This window comes from Spermophilus citellus (assembly GCF_964194105.1).
Source record: "Spermophilus citellus genome assembly, chromosome: 8".
NCBI classification, from domain to species: Eukaryota; Metazoa; Chordata; class Mammalia; order Rodentia; family Sciuridae; genus Spermophilus; species Spermophilus citellus.
In genome coordinates this window covers 39110740-39128666 of record NC_138189.1, presented here as the reverse complement: position 1 = coordinate 39128666, position 17927 = coordinate 39110740, and positions in this window count along the sequence as shown.

Here is a 17927-nt window from a genome sequence, read left to right as displayed (position 1 = left end):
AATTTCCTAAAATCAAACTTAGTAAAACACCTCCGTATGTGGGTGTAAGTTACAAATCCCTATATTGCAATGTATATTGGTTAAGATACCACTTACTGGTACCTTACGATTCACAAGACTGTTATAAACAGTTGACTTGTATGCAGTGACATGGCCCCTTGTGAGATCCAACAACATCCACACCTACACACTTTATGCTGTTTTCAAACCATCCTCACATCATCCCAATGTCTCCCAATTGTTTCTGGGAGTTATTTGGAACTTTATGTATGATTTGTATGTATTGATTATGTATATTTTTTTTTCTCTATAAACTTCAACTGAAAAATGTATTGAGTGGCTACACTCAATAAAGTTGGGAAGAGTAAATTCCAAGGGCTCTTCTACAGAACACCACCAGAAAAATGCTTCATCAGTCCCTTCCTTCAGTGACTTCATCCCAGAGTTGAATGCCAAGGGAACCTCTGAAAGAGGGGACAATTATAGTCAAGTTTGTCCCTGGGAATTTCCACTTTTCCAAATAAGAGCTGCCTCGGGGCAGAGACGGACAGCCTATCGAGAACACCAGGATACCCAGCAGGGGTTGAAAAATCTATGCTGAACAGCTGTCTTCTTCTGCTTGTCTGATTGGTGAGTTAGAATACGATGGTTCTGGGAAAGAATTCATGATTGCAATCTGCACTGTCATTTGTGTCAGCCGCTGGATTTCATCCCCAAGACTGCACTTGGCAGTGCAGCAAAGCCAGCTGTTCCTAATCACATAAATGTCACTACATGTGTGCTATTTGAAAGCCTCTGACATTAGAAGAAATTCTGTAAGAATTTCAGCCATAGTCTCAAGTGAATTAATATGCCCCGGCACACACAACTTATTAATCATTGTTCTGTTTCAGGTTGAAAGTTTGCCAAGAAAACAAAGTCCTAGTTGCTTCTGTTTATATCTGTACTCTCAAGGGTTAAAGTGGTTATTTAATCCAATTGAATCATGACTTGCCAATTGATACCAAGCTCTTTCAAAATAATTGAGTTATTTTTAAGGCTTTTAAATTTGAAACTCAGTAAAGTGTCTCTCATTGATGTTTTCCTTCAAGTCTTCTATAAAAATTATAAAACATTCACTTTGTTAATTTAATGAATGCTTCATGTTGATAATGTCTGATTTTAAAATCAAGGTATTTTTTAAAAGAATAATTTGCATTTGTCAGATATATAATTTAAATTAATATATGCTTGGTCAAAAAAATTGAGCTGAAGGGAGAATTAATCAAATATTTTTTAGTGTAGCTGCAGTTTCTTTGAAGGCAATTGCTTGTGGGAGAGGCTAACTGCTCTAACAAATAGCCCCCAGTCTCTGAAGTTCAAGGCAGTAGAAATGTATTCACTCACATGGCACATCTACAGTGCAGATGTTTCTAAGCAATTTGTTGAATAGTTCTCAAGGAAGAGACTTAAGAATTTAGCCTCCTTCCACCTTGTATCCTTGTAGCTCCACTGTTTTCCTCTCAAGGCCATCACATTCCGAAGGAGTAGAAGATATTGTGTGGAGGCCAGCTGAGCATAATTCCTTGCCCAAGTGGCAGACCACTTCTTGCCAAATCCCTTTGGTAAGAACTAGTCAGTCTCAGTGGTGTGCTGGGACCATCTGGTCCCAACTTCTGAGAGATAATTCTGTGTATTTCTTCACAACTCTATGTTCAATGACATCATGCTGGTTGAAACTAGGCCTGTATGGGGATATTTACACCACGGAAATAGGCAGGCATTCCTAATGAGGCCTGTCTTTACCTGGAGAGCCAGGTGTTAAGCATTTACCAACACACCACAGAGTCACAGGGCTCCACCTAGAAGCAAGAGGCTTTAGTTGTGTGTCCACTAACTAAACACAGTGGATGTTTTCCTTCAAGTCGTTTATGAAAATTATGAAATATTCACTGCCTGGTACCTTGTGATTAAGAAGATTGTAATAAACAGTTGACTTGTGTGCAGTGACATGGCCCCTTGTGAGATCCAACAACATCCACACCTGTACACTTTATGCTGCTTCCAAACCATCCTCACATCATCCCAATGTCTCCCATTTGTTCTCTACCTTTGCCTCCAGGGAGATTATATCACAACCAGGGCTGCAAAGAGTGGGTTCTGTGTATCCCCCAAGGGTACAGAGACTGTGGAACTATGTTTAGTCCACAATGTGGGTTGTCTTTGAGGGAAGTTCTAACTCTCTTTCATTGGAGTTTTCTGGTTTTCTCTTTCCTACTCAAAATATCACACCCCTAACACGATTCCTTAAAGTATTTATCGACATTTCCTTCTGCTATTTTTAATATGTTGAAATGTGCAGTTAAAGTTTGGTAGATAATAAATGGTCAATACCAGCAATTTTCACATGGCTCAACCTCTATTAAGCATTGTTTTTGTAAGTCTCAGTAGGGAGTTACTTTCATCTTTTGTCTTATAGGGATAAAGTTGATTGGATTACTTTACAGGGCCACTGTTTCTCAATATAAATGACCAGAAATTAAAGCTGTGTAATTGCTCCCCTTCAGTACAAGCTTCTATTAAATTTTTTAATCCTCTGAGTAGATTGACCTCACAGTCTCCCCAAATTTCAGTGTCCTTGCTCATTCCCCTCTGTGGTGCTAGGGTGCAATGCAGGACCTTGCCTATGCTGGGCAGCACCCTGCCACTGAGCTAGCCCAGCCCCACTTGCTCCTTGTTGAGAGGGAGCCCGGGCTTGGGTTGCTGTCTCCTGCCTCCTGTAACCCTGCTCCCTCCTTGACTCTGCCAGTGCTTTCCTGTAGTGTTCTCTACCTCTACCACCATGACAAAGGGAACATGTAGAATTTTTGAGATCTGTGCTGGGACTTTGAACAATACAATAAATGATGCATGAAGAGTATTACCGACTGAATAGTTGGCTGTAAGGAGTGGGTTCTGTGTGTCCCCAAAGGGTACAGAACCTGCTGGGAAGTTCCAAACAACCTAGGATGTTGGCACCCATTCTGAGCCTCCCTCCATCTCTCTCCTCCTTTGGTTTCAGGAAGGTCCCTAGGGTTTTGTGATAGAAGATAATCCTATACCAAGACTAACCTTATCCTACCCCCTCACAGAGAGGTAGCAAGAAAAGATGCTTTTCTATTTGCTTCCCCAGGGTGGTGGTGCTGGGACCAGGATGAAGGTGGATGGGATGCCACTGGGACATTTCAAACCCCCTTTAAGAAGGGTGACTTGTGACCTTCTTAACAGTGTGCTGAAATGGGCATTTAGAAAATTTGAGCCTTTTTCGGTCCCTAGAGCTAATTATGGCTGATGAATCCTGGCTAGGGGACAGGAAGAAAAAACTTGAACTTGGTATCAAGGGTTTCTAACTTCAAGTCCAGGTGCCTCCCCTTACCAGATGATGCCTTTCCACTATAAAGACATTTAGGCAGCATGCTACCCTTTGTTTCAGTTTACCAGTTTGATACATTTAGTTCTCTTTCTCCAAAAAGCATCCAGACAAAACAAGTTCAAAAGACGTATGATGTCTCAGAGCTTTTCTAAGTTGCTGAGGCTGGCCTTAAACTTGTGATCCTCCTGCCTCATCCTCCTGAGTGCTGGGATCAGAGGCATGCACCCCTGAGCCCAGCCATAATGGGTTAGTTTTGAGTAAGAAAGAGTATTCTAGATAATCTGGATCAACCAGATCCAGTAAGTGAAAAGACATTAGCAGAACAGAGGATTTCCAGAATGAAGGAGAAATTGTGCCTGTGACTGAGAGCCCAGCCTATTCTCCTGCTGGCCCCACACGTGGACTGGACACTTGCCACATAAGTGGATTCCTTGCCACGGGTCTTTTAACATAACCGCTCCCCTGGTTCTGCATCTCTGGTTGAACTTTGACACAGTGGGAATTTTATGTTTATTTTTTTTAGTTCATTTAAGCTATCATGACATCATTGTCACCTTTTTTGATTTCTGACAGGAGCTCCACCATCTGTTTTAATGCTATTACCATCAACACACCCTCTTTTCCCTCCCCTCTGGCACTTTTAAAACTTTTTTGTTTTGTTTTTGAAATCTCACTGTGATGTATTCAGGTGGGAAAATTCCAAGTAACACATAAAAAGATATTCTGAGCCTTTGGAATCTTGGGGTTGTTTTCTCTTTCTCTCTTCCTTTTCTTTCTTTCTTTTTTTTCCCCCTAAAAATGCTCTGCTTTATTCTCTCATTTCCTTCTGGGATTCCAGTCACAAATGGGGAAGAGGTCCTCACTCGTCTTTCCTGTCTATTCTGTATTCCCATCCTCTCACTTGTTACACATTCTGAGTAGTTTTTTTTTTTTTAAATCTGCCTTCCGGTTCACTCATTCTTCTGTTACCAAACATGTCTTTAGAAATTCTATTTTGGGGGGTGGGATTGTGGCTCAGTGGTAGAGTGTTCACCTAGCATGAATGAGGCACTGAATTTGATCCTCAGCACCACATAAAATATAAAATAAGGATATTGTGTCTCCCTAAAACTAAAAAATAAATATTTTAAAAACAAAAAAAATCTATTTTGGTTATTATGGTCATTTCTAGAATTTCTATTTTGCTTTTTCAAGTTTGTCATTTATATAATTTGTGCCTGATAGTCCTAATAGCTGAAATTAGGGTGGTCTTCCCCCCCTCCTGGTTTTTATTCACATTGCCTTCCTTTTTTGTGTTCTGAGTATTTTTCCTCGTTGATCATTGCTCTTAAGAAAAAGCTGGGTTGCCTGGTGCCTAGGATGAATGAGATGTTTTACTTTGTTCTTGCCAAGGGCAGGGACACACCCTATGTAAATGGCCTTGACTCAAGGTTCTCTGGTTCACCAGGTTATGCACATCTAGGGTTCAAATCCTTACTAGGACCAATGTGTGACCACAGTTCTTAGGGAATTTTACACCTTCCTTTTTTCTTTCCTTACTTCCTCCCGTGACATGGCAGTTTCCACCATCTTTTCAATTCTTCCTTGCTTTTAATGTGACTTTGGATGTATTTTATTCAGCGTTTTTCATTCTAGAACAAAGGTCCATTTTTTATATCTAGGTTCCCATTAATGGAAACTGGACTCCTGTTTGTATAGGAGGTTGCAAGATACAGACCATTTTCTCCTTCCTTTAGCATGCTAATCTGCTTGCCTTGTAGCAGAGGATCTCAGAATCACATGTCAGATCTGGACTTCATCAACATTTCATTCATGGCCAATACATTTTCTAAAATTGGTTCCTGGGTGCTCAAACCCCAACCATTAGGATACACAAATTCAATTGTGAGCTTATGTGCAAGCTTGTTCTGGCAGGAGGACACCATGCAGGGCGGTTTCCTGAGAGCTTTGTTCTGACTTGGTGTAGGGTTTGCAGAGAAAGATGAAGGTGGGTGGTGAAATGCAGAGTCAATTCCCAGAAGGTCATATTGCCAATGACAGAGGCAGTTCGGGGGACCCCACCCCAACATCCAGCAATTAGATCAAGTTAGCAAATTACAGAAATGGAGAAATTTGTTTTAGTTCAAGCTAGCTGAACAAGTGGGAGGCTTGAGCATTCTTATGGGGGACATGAGACTTCTTGGAGAGATGGAATAGTATAAGACCTGGTGGAAAATCTGGTGTGGGCATGGTTAAGAGAAGAGAGGAGGGCAAGAGCTACTTATGCCAGGTGGCGTCTGAGGGGTGTTTGGCAGTAAGGCTTTTAGGAGCAGAGGATCTAGGCTGGGTCTGAATAGCTCTGAAGAGAGTGAGGGCTTAGTGGGCCAGAGATGTTCATTTCTTTTCTGGAATTTTTTTCTCATCTGCTTTTCCTTTTTGTTGTTTCTGTTACCTACCCATGTATGTCACCTTCTCTCTGCTTATTCAGACTGTGGATATAGAAAGGGTGAGTCTTGATGGTGGCATTTAATAATCACTGTGCTCTGGCACTAAGTTTCTTATAGAACATGCCAAAATCTGCAGGGAGGCCCAGAAAGCCAAGGGATAATGGAAACTTTGGGCAACAAATTCTTTTCTTTATTCAAAGGAATCATCTACAGCCCACTCTCTTAAACTCATCCAGGGAGATTATATCATGACCAGGGCATAACATACATAACGTATGTAGTTAACTCTCTAATATAATTTATATGGCTGATAAATTCTTAGGCCCCAGGATCTTACAACTTATACCTTAAACTTGACATAGCTAAACATTCAGCTCATTATCTTTGTCCCAAAGCATCTATGTTCTTCTGCATCACTCATTCACCTGCTCACCTTCCCTAGGCACCATATAGCCGAGTGAGGTCCATTAATAAGTGAAGAAGAAAATTTCCAGAATGGAATAATATGAATCTCTAAGTTAAAAAGGCCGATGGGGAGTCCAAGACAACAAATTTTAAAGAAGATCCAATTCCTCTCCCTAAAACAATATAATATGAAATACTTGAGACAAAGAAAATATCCCACCCTTTTGGTGGGCAGGAGGGGGTGGATACTGGGGATTGAACCCAGAGGTACTTTACCACTGATTTACATCCTCAATCTTTTTTTATTTTTTACTTTTAAGACAGGTTTTCACTAAGTTGCTTAGGGTCTCTCTAGGTTGCTGAGGCTGACCTCAAACTTGAGCCTCTGGGATTACTAACTTGGGCTACTGTGCCTGGCTACCCTCCATCCCATCCTGTGACTTTTTTTTTTTTTTTAGAGTGTAGGAGACCACATTCAAAGCAAGAGTAATAGAATGAAAATAAGACTTTCAGTGCCAACCTAAATATTTGAAGACCATGGAGAAATATTTTTAATATTCTAAGAAACTCATTTTCAAGTGAAAGTACTGTATTCTCCAAACTATTAATTATATATGAATGTACTAGTCAGTTTCTACCCAGAAAAAGAAATAGGAGGTGTATATAGAGAAAGGTTTATTTTTAAGGAATTGGCTCATGTGATTATGGAGACTGGCAAGTCCAGGCCTGCAGGGTGGTCTGCAGACTGGAGACCCAGAAAGAGACAGTGTTGCAGTTCAAGTCTGAAAGCTGCCTGGTAGCAGAAGTTTCTCTTGCCCAGGGAGGTCATTCTGCTCTAGTCAGGCCTTGAACTGACTGGAACAGGATGACCCAAACTATGGAAGGCAATCTGCTTTACTCTAAATCCGCCTATATACATGTTAATCTCACCCCAAAACACCCTCACAGAAATTTCCAGAAAAAATGTTTAACCATATATCTGGTACTGTGGCCCAGCCAAGGTGACACATAAAATTAGCCATCACAGATGGGCTCGGTGGTGCATGCCTGTAATCCCAGTGGCTTGGGAGGCTGAGGCAGGCAGGTGCAAGTTCAAAGCCAGCCTCAGCAACAGCGAGATGCTAAGCAACTCAGTGAGACCCTGTCTCAATACAAAATAGAGCTGGGGATGTGGCTCAGTGGTTGCGTCCCCCTGAGTTCAATCCCTGACACTACCCCTCCCCCCAAAAAATATTAGCCATCACATCAAGGGAAGAAGACAATAGTTTCAAACTCTTAAGGAAGGCCTCCTTCAAAGGGTACCTCCTATGTGTCCTCTCCTGTCTAAAAACCACTTAGGGATTTTCAGCCAAATGAGGAGTAAACTAAGAAAGAGAGAAAACACAGATCTAGGAGAAGGTGCTAACCTGGGCAAGTTTCAGGACAACAGCTCTGCAGAAGTCCCTGGAAACAGCCTGGGCAGATGAGAACCAGCACTATGGAAAAGGAAGGAAAGGAAAGGTTGTCTAGTAGTTTTAGTTGCTTTTTCTTTGGGAGTCTCTAGGGACAGGTTGTCAAAAGCACAGGCTCTGGAGTCACGCTTCTGGGGTTAAATCCCTATCCCACTACTGTGTAGCTAGGGGATATTGGGCAAAGTACTTAATCTCCCAGTGCCTCAGTTTCTTCAAGTGTAAAATGGGGGGAAATTATAGTATATTTTGCTTGGAAAGAGGTAGGTGGGCTTTATGATAGTCAGGATGAGCTAGGTTATGCTGTGGTAACTAACAATCCTACAATCTCCATGCTTAGAACCATGTAAAAAATAAAAATTTGGTATTTAGATTTCTATCAGCAGAGGAAATGAAGCAGGAAGAGGCTGTCAGCACAGAGGCCATGGAAACATGCTTGTGGGCTGGGAGTGGGCTCCACATAGTCTTCACTCAAGCATGGAAGCTGATAGGGTCTGTACCACCTGGAATGGTGGTGGGAGGAGGGAAGGTGGGGAGTTACCAACTCTCAAAGGCTTCTGCCCTGGGTGTGATTTCTGCTTATGCTCCTTTCCTGAGGCAAGGGAATGGTTGGGATGTTCATCTGACCTTCTGCCAATGGGAAGAGAATTAGACGTAGGTGGACACCCTGATGACTACTCCCCAAATATCAAGTTTTCATTTTTTTACATTTAAGTATTTTAAATGCATCTTAACCTATTTAATTAGTTCACTTAGCACAGTTTTTTTTTTTTCGTACTAATCAACTTGTCTTACATTATAGTCAAATGTATTTTTCATGGTATTTGTCAAAGTATTTTTCATGGTTCCAAAAAGAGGTAAGATGGAAATTAGGTTCTTGTCTCATTTTTAAATTTAATTTTATTTTATGAATCTATATATGTATGTGTTTATTTTTTGTGGTGCTGGGAATCTACCACAGAGCCACTGCCTCGCTATTTTTTTTTTTTTTTGAGATAGTGTCTAAGCTGCTCAGGTTTGCCTCAGACTTGCGATTCTCCTGCCTTACCCTCCTGAATTGCTGAGATCACATATATGCACTGCTATGTCTGGCTTAAAATTTATTTTTTTTAAATAAACTTTTTATTTTTAGACTTAGAGAAAAACTACAAAGATAAATTTAAGTACAGAGATTTCCTACATACTCTGTACCCATTCACCCCAACTGTTAACATCTTGCATTAGTATATTTGTCAAAACTAAAGGACCAATGTTGATAAAATTTTTATTAATCAAATGTCATACTTCATTTAGATTTCCTTAGTTTTTACCTAATGCCCTTTTGTTCCAAGGTTCTGACCAAGATACCACATTTAATAATCATGTATCCTCATTTTATCTAGGTAAATATGAAAATCTCACACTGGTTCTCTTCTATGGAAAAGAAAACAAATTGAATTCAGAGCAAGCAGAGGGAGAACTGAGATTTAATACATTTCAAGAGCAAACAAGGTCTCCCTCTAGTGTTCTGAGTAGATAATAGCACTTAAGCATCAGTTTGCTGAAGAACAAAGATGGGAAAATCGATATATAGATTAATAATGTCAACATGGATTCTTTACTTACTCCTTTATTCTTACTCCTTTCTAAGAGAATATTTGTATACTAAAATAAACACACACAGCGTGCCTGAAGACCAGCAGAAGCAAATACACCTCTCAGGAGGCTCTCCCACTCCCTCCTCTTCATGATTTTCTCCTAATTAAAAACTCTATCTTACCCATGCTATGTAAACCACCTTAAATAGATTTTGGAACAAAATGGGCTATAAAAAGGAAAGTCATTTGCAACCAAATAGAATTAAACTTTCAGTTGCATCATGAATAGAGTTAAACTTTCTGGTAGCAGGGGCAAACCCACAAATGTGATAAAGCCTATATTAGGCTTTATATCTAAGAGGGGTCTTCAGTTAGTTCAAGAGAGACAATGATCTTCCAGAGTCTGAATCCTCCAAAACGTCTCACAAGGGTCTTTCTTTAATATTTATTTTTTAGAAGTAGTTGGACACAATTTATTTTTTATTTATTTTTATGTTTATTTATTTTTATTTATTTTTAGGTGCTGAGGATGGAACCCAGGGCCTCAAACATGCTAGAAGATTGCTCTACCTCTGAGCCACAATCCCAGCCCCTCACAAGGGTCTTTGTACACAGGATTTTGAGCTACATAGTCAACAAAGCTCCTGGTAATTTTATACAAGAGGTAGAGCAGGTATTGTTCCTCATAAAACCCTCAATAAAGCCAAAAGAATAATATTAAAGTAAATTTTATGAAAATACTTTTTGTGGCCCAACCATATAAACTTAAGATAACTGAGAAGGTTAAAACAATAGAGTGTGTCCCACAGACTAGATTCTGCTCATTTCACTAAGATTGGTTTTTAGCGGGGGCAATGAAGTGAGGGGTTATTTCTCTTTACTTTTTGAAAAAGCAGTGAGTGTTATTTGTGAACACGGTAAAGAATTCAAGTGGCACAAAACCACTCAGCTAGAAGACAGTCTCTTTCCTACTGTTAACCTCTCCATGGCTAACCTGATAGCAGTTGCTTTTGCATTCCTCCAGAGATAATCATGGCTAATCAAGCAAATAAGACACATGAATTTGGGGATGGTACTCAGGACCTCATGCACACTAACCACTCTCTCTACCGCTGAGCTACATCCTCAGCCCCACACAAATCTTTTTATTTCATAAATGACATTGACATCTTTTTTTTTTTTTTTTAACAATGTATCTTGGGTGTCATTCCACATCATTATATGTAAAGCTATTTCACTTGCTTTTCCTAATGGCTGCAGACTATTGTAGTGAGTAATGATCATAATTGAACCAGTTTCCTATGGATGGCCATTAAAGTCCATCTTTGGCCACAAATAACACTATGACATATATTCTTATGTACAGGAGCACATGTACAGGCATATTACAAGGTAAATTCTTTTTTTTTTTTAATATTTATTTTTTTAGTTCTCGGCGGACACAACATCTTTGTTGGTATGTGGTGCTGAGGATCTAACCCGGGCCGCACGCATGCCAGGCGAGCGCGCTACTGCTTGAGCCACATCCCCAGCCCCCAAGGTAAATTCTTAAAAAATGAAATCATTGGATCCAAAGATACATTTTAAATTGTATGAGTATTTCAAATCATTCTCTAAAGAGACTCCCCCCAGCAACAGTTTCAATGACAAAAAATTAAGTGTCTGCCACATGCAGGCACTGTTCTAAGCACTTATGATACATGGACAAAATGATCTTTGCCCTGTAAGGCTTATGTGTGTATGTCCATGCACCAGCACTCACGAATGGAGAGGAGAAAGTGGGCATAATCGTGAGCTGATTCTGTGGTATGCTAGAAGGAGATGGGTGCTGTGGGAGAACAAAGAGCTTGGTAAAAACGATGAGGGGGAGGGGAGGGGCGAAATTAGCATTTTCACTGAGGTGACCTGGAACAGGCTGAAGCAGGTGATGGAGCACCATGTGGATATCTGTATGCAAAGAAAGTCTCTGCAGAAAATAGGGCAGTGTTTTCTTGGCCCTCTGGTGGGACAGTGCTGGGAGCTTGGCAAGAACAGGGGAGCCAAGTGGAGAGGAAAGAGATGACAGCAGAGAAAGAAGAGGGGTAGAACACACTTGGGCTTTGACACAGAATAAATGGGAGAGGCCCTGAAGGGCTTTGAGATGAAATTTATAGGATTGAACTGCATTTAAAGGACCACTGTGATGGTGGGGATGAGGGTTGAAGCAGGGGTATAATTTGGATGGAACCAAAAAAGAGTTATTAACAGATTGTGAGGTGTTTGTATAGGGAGGGAGGGAAGGGAAAGGAAGAGATTGGGATGTGTTGGGGGAGAGGGAGGAAATGTTCAAGAATGACTCCAACATTTGCCATCAGCGGAGACTGGGGATGCAGTTGTGCAAGATTAGAAGTCTGGTTTCACACATGTACATCTTTTTTTTTTGGGGGGGGCGGGGGTGGATGAGTACTTGGGATTGAATTCAGGGCCACTCGACCACTGAGCCATGTCTCCAACTCTATTTTGTATTTTATTTAGTAACAGGGTCTCACTGAGTTGCTTAGCACCTCGCCATTGCTGAGGCTGACTTTGAACTCATGATCCTCCTGCCTCAGCCTCTGGAGCCGCTGGGATTATAGGCATGCACCACTGTTTGGCCACACTTGTACATCTTGAGGTGACTACTGATATTGAATATAAAGATTTTGAGTAGGTAGCTGAGTGTGAACAAGAAGTCTCCTGGCATAGGAGAATAGAAAGGCACCAAATAAATATCCTAACTTTAGATATCACAATCCTGGAAGAAGAAGAATAAATTAACAATCAAAAGCAGTAGAAGACAGGAAATGATTAAAATCAGAGCTGAAATTAATGAATTTGAAACAAACAAAAATAAATTCAAAAAGCCAATGAAACAAAAAGTTGGTTCTTTGAAAAAATAAATAACATTGACAAACCATTGGCCAAACCAACAAAGAGAAAGAGAGAGGCACTGGGTTCGATCCTCAGTACCACATAAAATAAAGATATTGTGTCCACCTATAACTAAAAAAAATATGAATGCACAACGCATCAATTTGAGGGAAACTAAGTGAATAGAAGGAAATGTATAGTAGTAAGTGCTTAATGAGCAGAATAATGGCCCTTCAAAAACATCCATATCCTAATCTGTGGAACCCATCACTATATTAGCTTACTTGGCAAAGGAGAATTAAGGTAACTACTCAGTTTACTTTGAGATGGACAGCTTATCTAGGTCAGCCCCAAATAGTCAAGAGTGTTCATACACCTGGAAGAGAGAGGCAAAAGAGAAACACAATAAGATGGCAACATAAAAAGGACACAATCAACATGGGTGGAGAAATGAGGCCATGAGCCAAGGAGTGCAGATGACCCAGCAGCTAGAAAGGCAAGGAAACAGATTCTCCAGAGTTCCAGAAGGAATAAACCCCTGCCAAAGCCTTGAAATAGCCCAGTGAGACTAATTTCTGATTCTGTCCACTAAGTTTATAGTAATTTGCCTAGGCGAACGCTCTACCTCTGAGCCACAACCCCAGCCCCCTGCACTTACTTTTATTCAGTTCAAAGTATTTCTGACGGTACTTTGTCTCTGACTCATAAGCTATAAGTACTGTTTTAAAATTTCCAAATATTTGTGTTTTCCAGTTATCTTTCTACAATCAATTTCTGCTTTAATTCTTTTAAGGTCACAGATCACACTTTGTATGATTTCAATTCTCTTAAATTTGGTAACATTTGCCTTGTGAGCTAATACTTAGGATCCAATATATAATCTATTTCAGAGGATATTCCTCATGTGCTTAAAGTTATAACAATTACAACAGCTGCCTTGAGGTCTAAAAATTCCAACAGCTGGAATATCTGTGTTGATATCTGTTGTCTTTTTTTTTTTTTTCTTAAGAATTTCACATTTTCCTGATTCTCTGTATGTAAATGCTGGACATTTTTGACATATAGTTTAGACTCCAGGTCTTATTCAGATATCCTAGGGAATATGCATTTTTGTTTAACCATCAACCCAGACAGGTTCAGACCAAAAGTTCTGTGACATCTTCTATAGCTGTGGTTTCAGGTCTATTCACTTTACAAAGGGTTTGTTTTGCTATGTTGGATCTATCTTACACATGACTGCTTTGTAGTCTGTGTCTTAAACAGTGGTTTAAAGTGCAGAATTCAGTTTTCAGTCTTTGCCGTGCTCTTTTGGGTGTGTCCAGAATGTGTGCAGCTCAGGGGTGAGCTGGGAGCCTGTGCTAATTAAAACAGAATAAGGGGATGCCTCCTTCAGCTGTGTCTGGCTTCCCTTCTTGTACCACAAAGTCCCCTTCTCCCTGTCTGCTGGCCAGAAATATGGAGTTTGTCTTGGAATTTTTTGTTCCACCACTATTACTGCACTATTTAGGTAATCCTCAAGGCAGGAGGAACAGAAAGATCACCTCCATACTCTTTCACTGCAAGGACTCTTTCCCCATTTCCCTTGTACAGAAAGGGTTCCATCAATTTTAACTGTTGGTACCACTTGCTACCAGGGCTTTCCCAGTGGCTTACCTACCACAAGTCATCAGAGGAGAGAGAAGATGAAAACACTCACTAGGGAGCTTCCAGGAACTTTTTTACTTTTATTTTTTTAATTTTTGGGGTTTTCTTTAGACTTTAACCTGCCAGAGGCGCCACTGTGCCATCCTTTGACTCAAGATCAAGAGAGAAAAGGGGGAAATTGGGAAATTCACCTTTGCATGAGTCTTCAGCTTTGATAGCCCTCCCCAATCACTTGCTTCCTCCCACCCCCGCCCCAGTATTCTCAGTTCCCTTTCGTCCAGAAATTTTACTTTATTCAGTGGGAGAGAGCTTTAGTGGCTCAGTCCACTTTGTGTCTAAAAATCCATAGTTGCCTTATTTTTAAGAGCCCCAAACTGGAAACAACCAACTGTCCTTTAACATTAAAATGGACAAATTTCACTATATCTGTATGTCTGTTATATAATACAGCAACAACAATGAAAAACTACAGAGACAACAACTTGGGTATATCTTATTTTTGTTGTTTAGTGACAGTCTGAAAATAAACTATTTTCAGCTTTCGATAAAATATACAATTTATATGGTTCTTTTTATATAAAGTGCAAAAGGAGGAAAAGTTATATTCTAATATTGGAAATGAAGGCAGTTGCTAGAGAAGGAAGAAAATAGTGGTACCAGGAGCTTTTGGGGTGCTGTGACCATCCTTTTTTGCCGGGGTACTTGGGATTGAACTCAGGGGCACTAGACCACTTGAGCCACATCCCCAGCCCTATTTTATATTTTATGTAGAGACATAAAATATAAAATACTGAATTGCTTAGCACCTTGCGTTTGTTGAGGCTGCCTCTGAATTCACAATCCTTCTGCCTCAGCCTCTGGAACTGCTGGGGTTACAGGCTTGAGCCGCCATCCTATTTTTCATCTAATATAGATGGAGAACACACATGTACTCACTTAGTAATAATTCTTTGAACTAAACAGTTGTTTTGTGCACTTTTCTGGACTGTGTATGAAGGGGAATTTTTTTTTATTGTTGGTTGTTCAAAACATTACATAGTTCTTGACATATCATATTTCACACTTTGATTCAAGTGGGTTATGAACTCCCATTTTTACCCCGTATACAGATTGCAGAATCACATCAGTTACACTTCCATTGATTTACATATTGCCATACTAGTGTCTGATGTATTCTGCTGCCTTTCCTATCCTCTACTATCCCCCCTCCCCTCCCCTCTTCTCTCTCTACCCCCTCTACTGTAATTCATTTCTCCCCCTTGTATTATTTTTCCCTTTCCCCTCACTTCCTCTTGTATGTAATTTTGTATAACCCTGAGGGTCTCCTTCCATTTCCATGCAATTTCCCTTCTCTCTCACTTTCCCTCCCACCTCTCATCCCTGTTTAATGTTAATCTTCTTCTCATGCTCTTCTTCCCTACTCTGTTCTTAGTTACTCTCCTTATATCAAAGAAGACATTTGGCATTTGTTTTTTAGGGATTGGCTGGCTTCACTTAGCATAATCTGCTCTAATGCCATCCATTTCCCTCCAAATTCTATGATTTTGTCATTTTTTTAATGCAGAGTAATACTCCATTGTGTATAAATGCCACATTTTTTTTATCCATTCATCTATTGAAGGGCATCTAGGTTGGTTCCACAGTCTTGCTATTGTGAATTGTGCTGCTATGAACATTGATGTAGCAGTGTCCCTGTAGCATTTTTATTTTTTGATATTGAGGATTGAACCCAGGGGCACTTAATCACTAAGCCACATCCCCAGCCCTTTTTTAGATTTTATTTAGAGACTGGGTTTCACTGAATTGCTAAGTGCCTTGCTAAGTTGCTGAGGCTGCCTCCCTGATCCTCCTGCCTCCGGAGCCGCTGGATTACATGCATGTGCTGCTGCGCCTGGCTGACAGGAGAATTTATAAGGAGGCTATTGAGATGCCTGCTGGAATGGAAGGATAGAGTGATGCTGAGCCTCATGAACAACTGAGCCAAGAGCTCAAAAGCTGTTGGAATCTCCTCACTACAAATGCTTCCTCCAGGATAATATGCCACTGACCTGAAACCATTATATTTTATGCATTCAGGCACTTATGATGTGGATCTACTGTTTTGTTCAGGACTTGGCCCGCTTATGCAAACATGAAAAATGGCCTACTCCCATTCTGTCCATGTGGTTTTCATGGGGAGCTACTGTGTCATAACTTTAATCCTCTGACTGCACTTCATGGGCACCTAACCTTAGAAATTTTTAACCTGGGACAAGAGTTCTGCTTTTTTTTAAAAAAAATTTTAATTGTAGGTTGGACATAAAAACTTTATTTTTTACTTATTTTTTGTGTGTGGTGCTGAGGATTGAACCCAGGACATCACACATGCTCGGCAAGCACTCTACCACTGAGCCCCAGCCCCAGCTCATAAGATTTCTGCTTTGGAATACACATTGTTGGGGTGGGACATGGAAATGTTTTCACAACATTACAGGTGATTATAAAGTGGAAGAACTTTAATATAAATGATCTCAATTCTTTATTTGGTTGCCTGTTATATCTTTAAAGTATTTTAAAACTGGCATTATGGAAGCTGGGGGTGCAGCTCAGTGGGTGGGCAATTGCATAGCATGCACAGGCCTTGGATTCAATCCCTAGCACAAAACCAAACCAACACCCCACCCCTTAAAACCTGGCATTGTATTCAACCAATAGTGTCTTTTCTTCTCTTGGAGATTGGGAGAGGCACTTCAGCATCAATAAGGGATACTGTATGAAGGACAATGTTAGATTTGTTCAAATTTTGGAATTAATATTTTTATACTTTTTTTGGGGGGGGTGTTGGGCATTAAACACAGGGCCTTGGCATGCAAGGCAAACACTCTACCAACTGAGCTATATCCCCAGCCCTATTTGTAGCAAATTCACCTAAATCATGGCAGTCATCAGTGACTTCAGAGATAATACTGTGCTCAGTGGTTTTAGTTTTAAAACACATACACAATGTATGATGATTAAATGAGGGTCTTTAATGTATCCATCACCTCATTCATCATGCCTTTATGATGAGTTCATTCAAAATAACCCTTCTAGTTATTCTGAAATACACATTATTGTAAATTATTTTCACTGTACTGTGCAACAAAACACTAGATCATCTTCCTTCTAACTGTAATTTTGTACTTGTTGACCAATCATTCCCAATCTACCTTCCTCTTTAGTACTGGGGATTGAACCCAGGGGTGCTTTATCATTGAACCATGTCCCCAGCCCTGTGTGTTTTGAGTCTGGGTCTAAGTTACTTAGGGCCTTGCTAAGTTGCTGAGGCTGACCTGGAACTTGGGATCCTGCGACAGCCTCCCGAGTCACTGCAGTTATAGGCTTGCATCACCACATCTGGTCATCTTTCTTAAGGACCAGATGTGTATTTAAAGAAAGAACTGGTTTGAAATCGGCATGTTTAAAGTGAGTTGTAGTAAATAAGGCTGGAGTGTGATATCTACTCCGTTTTCAGACTGGTAACCAGACGGCCACTGAGCTCATGCAAACTTCTATTTAGGATCATTCAAAATGCGTGCAAATTGGCTTTGCACGCAAGCTTTTACTCCCTTCCACCAGTTACTTTCTCTAAAAAATCTCTTAACATTTATTCTGCTTTTGTATCTCAAAGTAAACTTTGACATGGCAAATATTTTACAAAACCTCCATGTGAGTTTTCCTGCTTCACTGGATACATAGTAAATTTAGGTAAACTTCTAATTTATTGACTTACAAGTATACTGAAATTTAACTATTATTAAACAGTTCAAGTTTTTTGGTTGGCTTGGAGAAAAATTCAAGCATAAGGGTATTAGTTTTGTCTGAGAGAGACTGTAAAATGAGGCACAGCAAATACTTCTCCTAAAGCAACATGTAGAAACTCTTTAAACCATGTACAAGTTTTAGTTTTTCCACCTATAAAAGATGTATTTATATTTGGTTTGAATTTTCCCTCTTGGGAAAATTCTTTTTTTTCTTATTTAATATAATGCTAGATTTTTCTAACTAGACACCAATTCATAGCATCTGAAAAAAGTTCCCAGAAAACCAAACTACAAATTTACTCCAAATAATCCACATACGAAATAAACTAGGATAGAGAGAATATGATATAATTCAACATCAAGAA